Raw genomic sequence first — 12,776 nt, 5'->3', positions numbered from 1 at the left:
CAGAAGCCAGAGGAGTGTGTGGGATGGCCCAAGCAATGAATATGTTTGTTGAATCTACTTGAAAGGAATGAGTAGTATGCTCACCAAAGTGCCCTTTTCTTTAGCATGCATTTTGGGCCTAGATTAAAAATGTTTCCACAAAATATCTTCCTTTACCCAAGATCATATTGATCTCTCCTTAGAGTAACTATTAATGACTTGAAGCCCATGTTATAGCTTCCATTTAGAATGTTGGATTTTGCCAAAGTCATTTAAGAATGAGAGATGTACAGAAAATGTATTAAAGTATTCTGACAAACAGATCTTGTACCTGGATACTAATGTTAGGGATAAAGAAGCAAGCCAGTGACTCTCAAACCAGCAAGACATAATTAACAGATGAATCATGGAAAAGGGGTGAGGAAATGACATTCCACAGCTCCTCACACATATCTCTGGGATCAAAAGGAGGAAGATTGTTGTCACCAAACACAGAGAAACGGGAAGATGTAGCTAGATAACTTTGCAAATAAATTGGAGATAGACCTATAACTAGATTCGTCGTCGTCGTCGGCAGCCGTCCGTCTCGAGAGACGATGGTGTAGCTTCTTAAGTGTCCATCTGCATCGCCGAGAATGGCTGTGCAGTCCGACTCGGGAGTGACATGGTATCTGTCTCCTCCCGTGTTGAATCGACATCTTGCGATGACGCTGAAGCTACAGAGCCTGGGCAGGGTAATATGGAGGGTCTGCTGTTGCCCATGCAGCAGACCCCCCCTCTCTTCGCAGCTGAAGGGTCCAAGGGAAAGACGGAGTCGATACAGCTTGGGTTCAGGTGCGCCGCAGGAGTTGCCGGTGTTGACTACAACGTCAAACCGCCTTAGGGACTCCGGCTCCGGATTTTCTGTCGGGGTTTACTCCCTTAGCCTTTCCCCTGAAGAGGTATGCCGCAAGGCAGCGGAGGTTTTTTGGAGTCAGAGTTTTCCTTCTCTGATGTACCCTGACTGGAAGATCGAACCAGCGACACTTAGCTCGCAGGCCGACGCTCAATCCACTGAGCTAAACCAGCCAGGGCATATAACTAGATTACCCTTAGTTAATCACACCCTGAGTTAAGTAGTTAATCATGTTAGATTGTGAATCTGTATTAACCAGTAATAGAGAAATGGGGGAGAAGGAGAAGGGAGGGGGAGCTAATCGCATTAGGGAGAGGGAACTAATCACATTACTATAAAACCAGTTTTCTTTTCTTTTTTTTTTTTAAATATGGAACGCTTCACGAATTTGCCTGTCATCCTTGCGCAGGGGCCATGCTAATCTTCTCTGTATCGTACCAATTTTAGCATATGTGCTGCCAAAGTGAGCACTAAAACCAGTTTTCTTTGTCTACTTTGCATGCACATTCTCCTGTCTGGTGGAGCGCCCAACTCTGCAGACTCGTGAATAAACCCCTCGCTTTGCTGCTCAAGCCCTGCGTCCCGGTTTTGATTGTGAGCGTTTCTTACACTAATTAAGTAAAAAGTTTGCGCCAAATGTTTAATGTAATAGCAAGAGTTCTGAGGATGTTAAAACATAGTCTTCTCAGTTGGAAATTCAGTAAGCAACTTATTAAAAATTATAAGCATGAATAAAAATTTTTCTGAAGTTTACAATTTTTAAATCTAGTATTGTAACTTTCAATAACATACCTTGGAGGTTTAAGACCTTTTGAAGCTAGAACCATAGAATTTTTGGTCCTAGAAGGAACCCTAGAGGTAATTTAATCTAAACCTTTAAGTTTTCAAATAAAGACTAAAGAGAGAAAGCCATGCCATGGTCAATCGACCTGGAATAAGTGACCAGGTCTCTTGATCCCTAGATCATTCTTTCTTCTTCACAACATCCTTCCTCCAATCTTGCTGAAGTTTTGGGATAAAAATTATCTAAACTTCAGCTGTCCAAATGAAAGCTTTTAATTTATTTATGAATTTAATGCATAGCTGTGACACTTAGAGCTAGATAAGAACAAAAAAGCCAAATGTGATTAAAATTCTTCCTTCGCCTCATTCTGTCTCAGGCCTCCTGGCAGAATGTATTATCAGAGTCGCACAAGGACAGACCCGGAGGATAGGACAATGAGAAGAGTCTGATCTCAAATAGGATTTAGCGAACAAAAATAAGATGTTGCCCAGTTAGATCTGAATTGCAGATAAATAATGAATAATTTTTTAGCATAAGTATGTCCTATGTGATATTCAGAACATACTAAAAATTATTTATTGTTTATCTGCAATTGAAATTTAATTGAGAGTCATGTATTTTATCTGGCAATCCTAATCCTGAAATCAAGAACACAAACTTTTTAGCATTTAGAGATGAGTGAGGCAGATTGAGTTAGACCCACTAGAGGTAACTGATGTTTTACAAAATTGCAAATTTCAAATCATCCTAAAACCTTTAGCTAGATTCACCAAGAAAAAAACGATGGCTTAAATAAATAAAATCAGAAATGAAAGAGAAGTTACAGCTGATACCACAGAACTACAAAGGATCATAAAAGACTACCATAATCAATTATGGTATATGTCAACAAATTGGACAACGAAGAAGAAATGGATAAATTCCTAAAACACATAATATTCCAAGGTTGAACCATGAAGTAATAGAAAATCTGAATAGACTCATTACTAGCAGGGGGATTGAATCAGTAACCAAAAACCTCTCAACAAGCATAAGTCCAGGACCAGACAGCTTTACTGGTGAATTCTACCAAACACTTAAAGAATATTTAATACATATCCTTCTCAAACTCTTTCAAAAAAAATTGAAGAGGAGAGAACCCTTCCAAACTCATTTTACAAGTCCAGTATTACCCTGATATCAAAACCAGACAAGAGCCCTGACTGATGTGGTTCAGTGGGCTGGGCACTGTGATGAAAACTGAAAGGCTGTCAGTTCAATTCTCATTCAGGGCACATGCCTGGGTTGTGGGCCAGGTCCCCAGTTGGGCGCATGTGAGAGGCAACCAATCCACATTTCTCTCCTTCATTTTCTCCCTCCCTTCCCCTCTCTCTAAAAATAAACAATAAATAAAATCTTAAAAAAGAAACCAGACAAGAACAATACAAAATAAGAAAATTACAGGCCAACATCCCTGCTGAACATAGATTCAAAAATCCTCAACAAAATATTAGCAAGCTGAATTCAACAATATAGTAAAAGGATCATATACCATAATCAAGTGGGATTTATTCCAGGGAATGCAAGTATGGTTCAACATTTGCAAATCAATCAATGTGACACACTGACAAAATGAAGGATAAATATCATGATCCTCTCTGTAGATGCAGAAAAAGCATTTGACAAAATTCAGCATCTATTTATAATAAAAATTCTCAACACAGTAACTATAGAGACAATGTACCTCAACATAGTAAAGGCCATATGTGACAAACGCATAGCTAACATTAAACTCAACAGTGAAAACCTGAAAGCTTTTACTCTAAGATCAGGAACAAGATCAGCATGACCACTTTTGCCACTTCTATTGCACATAATATTGGAAGTCCTAGTCAGAGAAATTAGGAAAGAAATGGAAGTAAAAGGCATTAATTAAAAGCAGAACTACCATATAATCTAACTTTTCCACTTCTGGGTATTTATCCAAAGAAAACAAAAAAAAATTATTTTTTTATTTTTTAAATTTTATTTCAAAAAAAAAGTTCAGATTCACCCTATGTTTATTGCAGCATTATTTAAAATAGCCATGATATGCAAATGACCTAATTGTCCATTGATGGGTGAATGGATAAAGAAGATATATATATATATGTTATACAGTCGGTACACATTTATATACGTATACACATATACATACGTATATACACAGACACATATATATATGGTTGTATATGGTCTGTCTAGAAGGTATCCATCCATGTAATATGAAAAACAGACATTTATTGAAGAAGATACAAGATACAAGAAACACTGTACATAAAACAATGACCCCTCACTCCCCTTCAAAGTAAGCACCTTGGGACCTCACATAGTTCTCCCAGCATCATTAGCAACTACAGCACAATGTTCCTTCTGCTCAAGCCACAGAACGAATTTTGCCACAACACATTTCATACCAAGATCCTGCATCAAAATCTTGGACACAGTAGTTTTTGGAATCCCCAGATCAGCTTCTAGTTCTCGCACTATCAGTCGACCATCTTTGTTGATTAGAGCCAATACATGTTCGACATTCTCAGGTGTTCTGCTTGTTGCAGGCCTTCCAGAACATGGATCATTTTCAACAGATTCTCAACCATCTTTGAAGTGTTTGTGCCACACTTTTATTTGTGCTGTACTCACTGTATCACCCTCAAAAGCCCTCTGAATCATCTGAATAGTTTCCACAGAAGAATGTTCAAGCTTAAAGCAAAATTTCATGCAGATTCATTGTTCTACTCCATCAGTCATTTTGAATGTGACGGCCACACAGTACACATGTTCACTCAACAGTGTCTACCATCCCTACCGACTAGTACAGTGAAGTTGTCATTGTTCACACATGCACCTTCCAGTCCATTCTTCTTGGCTGCCAGGTTATGTTGATGTTGTGCAAACCATTCTTGTTATATTAACTAACAATGGCTGGACTTTTACTGGACAGACCTCCTATATGCATACAATGGAATACTACTCAGCCATAAAAAAAGAAGGAATTCTTGCCATTTGTGACACATGGATGGACCTTGAGATTATTATGCTAAGTAAAATAAGTCAGACAAAGACAAATACTGTATGATTTCACTTATATGTGGTATCTGAAAAGACAAAACAAATGAACAAACAAAATTCATAGATACAAAGAACAGATTGGCAGGGGGGTAAGGGTGGGAAAATAGGTTAAGGAGGTCAATTACATGGTTATGGATGGTAACTAGACTTATTGTAGTGATCATTTAGTGTATACAAATATTGAATTATGTTATATACCTGAAACTAATATCATATAATGTTATATTAGCTCAATAGATTTTCAAATCATCCTAGGCTCTGCTACTGTTTGTGCACAAGTGAAGGTGTCCTGCTGTGTCATTGCCACCCCACCAAGTGTAGTACAATGCGAGACTGAGCTTCTGTGAGATTAGCAGGAATGGTGGGGGTGGGTGGGAGGTATGGACAGTCTCCATCACTGTGTATTCTAAAGCAGCTGTATCCTCTCCTGTGTTTTTTAACAGTGCAGACCGACTTTGCAGGCACAGAATCAAAGTTCATTATGTAATCAGTGATTGCAAAACCAAAGCTAAAATGTAGAATAATACACTGTTGCATTACAGAAAACCATGATAAAGAAGCCTTCTGCAAGACAAGTGTCTTACCCTATTATCAAAGGTTATAGCCCTGTATGAAAGCCTCATTTAACAAAAAGGCTGAGCATTCAAGTTCTGTGAGGAGACTCATCACAAAACCAGGGCTGAGTGACAAAGGCAATGAAATGCCAGCTATGTGTCAGTGTATTAGCAGAGTTTGTCCAATTAATCAGCAGCAGTAAAATGTCATAACAACACTAAGAGTGATTTTCAAGTTTAGCTACAGTGGCCACACAGCAATGCCAAACCTAGGCAGTGAGTCCAGGTGTGAAATTACCTCCCTACATAGCTCGGGGGTCCTTGGTTGGAAGTGGTGGGAATGATGACAGCAGTGGCAGTGGAAATGGGGAAAGGGTCAGAAACGATTGGGAAAATCTGAGGAGGAACATGTGCCATTAATCAACAGAACTGAGGTATAGTTGCAAGCATATTTATAAAGTGGCTTCTAGAGCCATGGCCAGATTTCCTCATAGTGGCATTATAAATTATGTAGTCAGTTTCAATTTTGTCTTATTTTAAACAGAAATACTCTTATAGGACATTTGAGCCTAATATTTTTTTTTAATTTATCATTCAATCTTAACTGTCATATTGTGTAAAAAACAAGTGTTGAAAACCAAGCCATAGTGAGTTTAAGAATGTGGTTAATTATAAAAATCATATGTGGCTGCCACAGCCAAAAATCACACTCAACAACTATATAATAATTCTCTTTACTAAAACCTTAATGAAGGAGAAAGTTAGTGGTATCTGAGTGTCCACTATGGGCCGGGGCTTTACAGAGGTTTTTATCACCTCATCTAATTCTTTTACATGTTTTTGGTATCTTTGTTATTATAAGATACACATAGCATAAAATTCACCACTTCAACTATTTTTAGTATACAATTCAGTGGTATTAAGTACATTCATAATGTGCAACCATTACCGCTATCAGTCTCCAGAGCTGTCTCATCATCCTGAGAGAAACTCGGTACCCACTAAACAATAACTAACTCCTCATTTTTCCCTCCCCCAGCCCATGGTAACCACTATTCCACTTTCTCTCACTATGAATTTGCCTACTTTAGGTACCTCATTTAAGTGGAATCACATACCCTTTGTCCTTTGAGTCTGGCTAAGGGTAGCATAGGGTTTTCAAGGTCCATACCACCTGCAAAAAAGGTTTTATGATTACTCGAAGGAAACAACCCTGCCCCCAAGTATTGCAAGCTCTGTCTCTGGAATTAAGGCTGAATGGTCTATTCTTGTGGAATTGACTTACTGACACCATAAAGTATGGCCATAAATCCTGGGGTCAGGGGCCCAAGCCCTTACAACCATCCTGGATGAGGATGTGGTGATGCAGCAGCAGGTGTTTCTAAGTTCTTTCAACCTCCAAGAAGGGAATAAATGGGCTTGGGTGAGGAACAGAGAATTCTGGAGACAAAGTCAATTTGCCCAGAGTAAAGACTCTGAGCCCTGAAATAATTATAGCACTTACCTTCCGTTCCCCACCTCCAATATGGAATTGACCACAGAATTAATACCAAGTCATTCAATAATGCAAGGATGTCATACTATAGTCCCATTACTCTATGATTTTAAAAAACACTTTTATTTTGATGTAATTTTAGGTTTACATGAATATTGCACAAACAGTACATATATTCCCCTATATGCTTCACCCTGCTTTCTCTAATGTTAAAGTCTAGTATAACAATAGTAATGAACAAAACTCAGAAATTAACCCAAGTGCAATACTATCAACTAAACTACTGGGTTTGTTCATGTTTCACCAGTTTTTCCACTAATGTCCATTTTCTGTTCCCATATCCAATCCAGGATCTCAGGCTGCATTTAGTTGTCATGTCTCATGAGTTGATGCCAATCTATGACAATCCCTCGGTCTTTCCTTGTCTATCATGACCTTGACATCTTTGAAGAGTACTGGTTAGGTATTTTCTAGAATGTTCCTTAATTTGTGGTTGCTCAACATTTCCTCATGGACAAGTTGAAGTTATGCATTTTTGGCAAGAATACTCTTCTTAGTGCAAAAATATCAGGGGTACATATGTCAATGTGTTTTAAAGCCAGTGATAAGAATCTTGATCACTTGGTTAATTTAAGGTGGTGTCTGCTCGATGTCTCCACTGTAAGTTTACTATTTTTCTCTTTGTAATGGATTAGTATGATGGGAGAAATACTTTGACACTGTTTCTCCTCAAATTTTTGCCTGCTAATTTTAGCATTCATTAGTGTGGATCTTGCCTGCAACAATTACCACTGTGGTGTTTTTATGGTGATTTATTTTATTTTTTTCATTCTCTCTACAATTATTAAGGATTCTTTTGTAAGGAATGGCTGTCCTTTCTCCTATATTTACTTATGAAGGGGGACCCCCCCAAAATGGAATTTGTTTATAAAAAATTTTGTATTTATTCTTCCATGTTTAAACTTCAGTAACCTTCAAAGTTCTCTCCATTTGATGCAACACACCTATCGAGACTTTTTTCCACTGCTCAAGACAGTTTTTGAACTCAATGATTTTGATGTCTTTTAGTGCTTCTGCTGTTTTTTGTTTCAGTTCTTCCACATTGATAAAACGTTTCCCTTTGAGGACTTTTTTCATCTGGGGAAACAAACAAAAAAAAAGTTGCTCAGGGAGAGATCAGGTGAATAGGGGGTCATGCCATTTTTCGTCAAAAACTGAACACTCAGTGCAGTGTGGGCAAGTGCACTCATAAATCACCCATCATGAAATGAGCAAATGCCTTGAAAGAGTCTTTAAAAAAATTCACTGGAGTCAAATGCAGCCTCTCACAACAATGCCAGCTGGCACACTGATACAGATGGGTTCCTAGAACACTCATCTAGTAGGGGAAGTCTGTACTACAAGGGGTCCACCCTCCAGAAGGTAATTCTGGTTTTTGGGGTCCCCCCTTGTATTTAGAAATTAATCAAATGCCAATTTACTTCTAAAAAATTCCCTTTTCTTTCTCCCATGTTATTCTCCATCCCTTCTTCTGTTGCCCTGGCTTTGTTGGTGCACTAAACCACAAGGTTGGTCTGTCTGTTGATCCATCCTGCTCTGAAGAGATGGGAGTGATTTCATGGAGAGCCACCATTCAAAGGATGGTCTTGGAAACCTATTCATGCTCAGGTCAAGCGCTGCAGGGATCTGTTCTCAATGCTGCTGTGACTCACCTGGAACAAGCAGCTGAACCCCTGATGTCCACATGAGGGTGGGAAAGGGAGAGAACCTAGCCTCCAGCCAAAATGGTCACCAAAGAGGAAAGGCGTGGTGCTTTGGGAAACCGGAAGATTGATAATGTCTCACATCTGACATTTCTCAAGTCAGTCCTCTGACTCTGATCTGAAGAAAATGTGATTATATAGAGAAGTCTCCAACTGCACAAAAGTAGGCACTGTCTAGAGGTAATTTCAAGGCATCCTCTGTAATGAATATCTGTTTACTCTTCATTGTAGTACTGATTTGGGCATATGAGGACAAGATGGTAATTTGGGTGAAAGGTCTCCTTCATGAAAGGATTCACTTTGAATCACATTTAACATCTCTCTTCCCAAGTACACTTTAAAATTATTCCTTTTAAAAGGGTTAGAGTGAAAACAAGATTTAGTAATCCAGCCAAAAACTGGATCCAAACTGTGAATGAGCCTTATTGATCATCTGTGTATTCACAAATCACCATGTAATCTCCAACCTGACACTGTACATGTCTGATCCTTTGAGTCGTAGTGTTACAGAAACAGGGGTGTTCCAAAAAACCCCAGAGTTTGCAGCTGGGGGATGGGGAGAAGGAAGCAGCTTTTCAGAATGCCTCCACATGCCTGAGGCCGGTGGCTAGTGTCTTTTTTATGCAAAATGGCTTTAATGCATCCAAAGCCTCAGGTAGATGGGAGGAGTCTTGAACCAGGGGGTGGTATGGAGAAAGCACACAGAACCTGTGTAAGGTTCTGTGAATGGTCAGAACTGGTTACAGCACCCACTACATCAGAGGATGTAGTCAGGGATTTAAAAATAAGCGGCAGACATTTTAGGCAGGCGGACTGTGCGGATTTAACTAAGGTTAAGGCGGACTGTGCGAATTGGATTAAGGCTGAGGCTGACTGCGGATTACAAAAGGACTAACTATACAGTTTACAAGGAGGCTGAGAATCCATGAGGTTCTGGATTAAAAGCTGGTGGACCCCATAACACAGACGAGGTCTCCCCAATCAGGATTGAATGATTGGCAGCTACTGGTAAAGCTGAACTGTGTTTGGAAAGTAGGGAAAGGGTTTCTCTGACTTTTCTAAAACTAGCCTGGTTTGGTAGGGGGGAGGCAAGGATATGTGTTTATGGGTGTTTTAAAGAACATAAGACTTAACAGAAATCCGCAAATAACTAAATCTATATAACTGTTAAATAAACTATTCTTTTTCTTTTCACTAAACTGGTATTGAGAGTTATAATTTTGGCAGCGGGCAATCGGGCCCCTAACTAAAGAGCCCGCGGGTTTGTTTTCAACTGGAGCAGCCCAGGGGTTCTGTAACAGTAGGGTCCTAAGACAGGCACAGGTGAGAAGAACCCAGGCTTCCCCCACCCCCACCCCCACATACACAGTGGGCTTAGAACTCTTCACAGGCAGAGAGTCCCTTCTGCTTGGCCTCTTAGCCTCACTTTTGCAGAAAAGAAAAGGCTTTCACCTCTCCTCTGGGGAGCCCCAGTCAACTTAGAGTAAGGCAGAACCATATCTAGTGGTCACTCATTGTAACTGTGTGTGGATGTGTCTGCCTGCCTGTCTCATGTTGAGCACCTTCTATGTACCAGGCCCTCTGCAGAGTGCACATCACCACCAAGGCAGAACTTTCAGGTAAGAATCTGAGACCCAGTAATTCCCACTAGGGAGGGTGGAGCTAGGACTGAGGCTTCTCTGGCTCCAAAACTGAGCCTTCTGCCATCAGGTCACACCACCTTTGGACAGGAGTATGTCCATGGGACTATGTCCAATTTTAGACCTTCTTTCATTACCTATCCTTGTGATCTTGTAAATTCAGAACATTTTTCTTGGCTTTAGTCTCAGGATTTCAACTCCACAGCACCAGCAGGAACATGGTGCAGAACATTCCTACCAGGACTGGTGGAAAGGGAGCAGGAGCTTCAGAGTTTGAGTTTTACCTAGGTGAATGCCAAGGTGACAAGAGCAAGAGCAGAATCACTCCTGTCGATGTAAGTCCACTCCTGTAGAGAATTTTTACAAGAGTTTATTTGGGCCAAACTGAACACATGTGCCAAGGAGTAAAATCTCAAATGCTTCAGAGACTAAGAGTTTCACAGTTTCTTTAATGCGTTTGAAACTAAAAAGGGGATATAAAGTATAGTACACGAAGGTGAGAGAATGCAAAGCAGGCACTGGATTACAGGATAAGGAGGGGTCTGAAAGGGCGGTTCACCCCTTATACTGAGAGGTCTGAAAAGAGGCATTTCAAAGGTATGTTATCTCAGATATAGAGGAAGAATGAACAGGGCTTGCTTAAGGCAAGGATAAACCTTTTACTAAAAAGTCACATGCCTGGGGTGTGATTACTCACTTGAGCTGTCTAGTTAGGAATTTATGATCAGGTCATCCTGTGATGTTATCTCCCTCGTATCAAACCAGCCATCACACTGTGTTCTCCATTGGAGCTAACTTTGTCAAACACAAATCAGATACTTTTCACTTCCTTAAAGCTCTTCAAGTGTTCCTCTCCATTTACAAAACAAAGTCCTTCCTCCTTAGTATTATACTATATTCAAGTCCCACCCCCCTACAGAACCTCCCCTGCCCCCACACACACTCCTTATTCAAGTGCTTTTATTTATAAACTCTATAGTTAGTATTTCCTGAGCATCTACAAAGTGTAAAGGGCTGAAATGAGGGGTATGTGTATATGTCTCTGTGTGTATATATCTGTGTTGTGTGTGTGTGTGTGTGTGTGTATGTCTGTCTGTGTGTATTACTGCTGCTTTGCCAAGGCTTTTGCCTCCTCCAAGTCACCAAGAATGTGAATACCTGGCCAGCTACTCAGCAAGACATCAGATTCCAGGGATCTGAGGAGAAAAACAGAGAGAGAGTGACTTTTGGCCCTTGAGTCTCTGCCACTTCAGCTGGAGTTGAGCCTTGACTAAATTATTGTCACTGGCCAGCCGCTCTGGATAATGGGGTGTGATATTGCCATGAATTGACATGCACTTGGTTGGCTTTGTCTTCATATTACTTCAATTAAGTATATTGTCCTTCTTTGGATATGTTTGAAGCTTATCCAAACTTTGATGGGGCAGAGCAATTGCTGGTATTTGTTCAGGTTAGTTGGTGATGAGTCCAAGCATGGAGAAAAAAACTGAAGAGAAAGTGAATCTGTCCCTTTTTAAAATTGTTTTTCCACAAAGGTCTCTCTTCTTGTGAAATCCAGTTACCCCTGATGTTCTTATGAAAGATACTCTTTTATTCTTCAAGTTATGAGAAAACAAATAAAGGAAAGTAACAGGAACATCACTGATTTTCATTAAGGACTGATGAGTACTTGGGCCAAATCCCTTAATTACAGAGATCAAAGGAGAATAATGCGTTTAAACTCAAAGGTGGTTGTTTTTTTTCTTCAAAAGAATAGACCTCAGTGAAAATATGTATTTCCTAACCCAGTAGAGAAATCTGTGACTACTAACTTTTTAAATTTCATGTTTGTTTAGATTACAGATGGTGTGGTGAGTCTTGCCCTCCCTGCATTTCTCTACAACTCAGGCAACTGGGCATGACTTCTCCTGACACTAAAGCAGCCTCTAATTTCCCCCTTGTTTATTTCCAAGGTAAAGATGTATCTCCACACGCACACCTCCCCTCTCTCTTCTCTCTCCTTTGACTCCAGCTCGTTTTCTGCCCTTGACATTGCAGACTTGGTGTCTCTGGGTTTTATTTTCTGTGCACTGTCCCTCTGTGGTTATCCATTGTTATGACTTGACTGCTTGACTAGGAGGTGAAGACCCTGATGTACATCCAGACCTGTTGCGCTCCAGAGCTAAGAACTCAATTGCCTTCTCTTGAATTTCCGTTGGGATGCCAGGCACCAAAGTGTACTTGTTATCCACACTTGCCCTTCTTCCTGCCATCACTGCCAATCTCTCCTCCTGTTCCTCAAACCTATTCCTTCTTCAAGCTCAATTGATGAGCCTACCATTTACCCATCTTCTAAGGCCGAGTCATCCACAGGCCATCCTCTATGACTCCATCTCTCAAATCCAGTCAGGCATGCTGTTCTGTCAACTCTGCTTCCCATTCAGCCTTAGGAGTCATTCCTCTTCTCCATCTCACTGCCATTGTCCTAGTGTGGACCTTCCTCCTTTCTCACCTGCACTACAAGACCACTGGCTCTAACTCTTTCAGCCCAGGGTTAGCCTCACTCCCATCCATGCTAATCCTCACACAAAACCAGA

At 40.3% G+C, this 12,776-nt stretch overlaps 1 non-coding gene across 1 annotated transcript; it reads right to left on the bottom strand.

Annotated features, from left to right (window-relative positions):
- Positions 1 to 1,238: 1,238 nt before the first annotated feature.
- Positions 1,239 to 1,345, bottom strand: LOC150004156 (U6 spliceosomal RNA). Its single transcript, XR_016512600.1, has one exon. It is a non-coding gene; the product is annotated as a U6 spliceosomal RNA (small nuclear RNA).
- Positions 1,346 to 12,776: the final 11,431 nt, after the last annotated feature.

This window comes from Furipterus horrens, unplaced genomic scaffold (assembly GCF_987537825.1).
Source record: "Furipterus horrens unplaced genomic scaffold, mFurHor1.1.pri manual_scaffold_7, whole genome shotgun sequence".
NCBI classification, from domain to species: Eukaryota; Metazoa; Chordata; class Mammalia; order Chiroptera; family Furipteridae; genus Furipterus; species Furipterus horrens.
This window is presented reverse-complemented; position numbering and strand designations above follow the sequence as displayed.